This window comes from Nematolebias whitei, chromosome 19, assembly GCF_014905685.2.
Source record: "Nematolebias whitei isolate Nwh7 chromosome 19, NemWhi1, whole genome shotgun sequence".
Classification (NCBI taxonomy): Eukaryota; Metazoa; Chordata; class Actinopteri; order Cyprinodontiformes; family Rivulidae; genus Nematolebias; species Nematolebias whitei.
The window spans coordinates 7899563-7899857 of record NC_056516.1 but is presented as its reverse complement, the minus strand read 5'-3'; the positions used below and the strand labels follow the sequence as shown (position 1 = coordinate 7899857).

The window sequence follows — 295 nt, the reverse complement described above, 5'->3', positions numbered from 1 at the left end:
CAGTATAGACACAAGTTCACTGTCTAACAGGACCAGTATAGACACAATTTCACTGTCTAACAGGACCAGTATAGACACAATTTCACTGTCTAACAGGACCAGTATAGACACAAGTTCGATGTCTAACAAGACCAGTATAGACTCAAATTCACTGTCTAACAGGACCAGTATAGACACAAGTCCACTGTCTAACAGGACCAGTATAGACACAAGTTCACTGTCTAACAGGACCTGTATAGACACAAGTTCACTGTCTAACAGGACCAGTATAGACACAAGTTCACTGTCTAACAGG

The 295-nt window shown here is 41.4% G+C and overlaps 1 protein-coding gene across 1 annotated transcript in view; it reads left to right on the top strand.

Moving 5' to 3' along the window:
• si:dkey-166k12.1 (solute carrier family 22 member 13) overlaps positions 1 to 295 on the top strand; it is a 14709-nt gene that overhangs the window by 5325 nt on the left and 9089 nt on the right. The gene's annotated exons all lie outside the window — the stretch shown is intronic.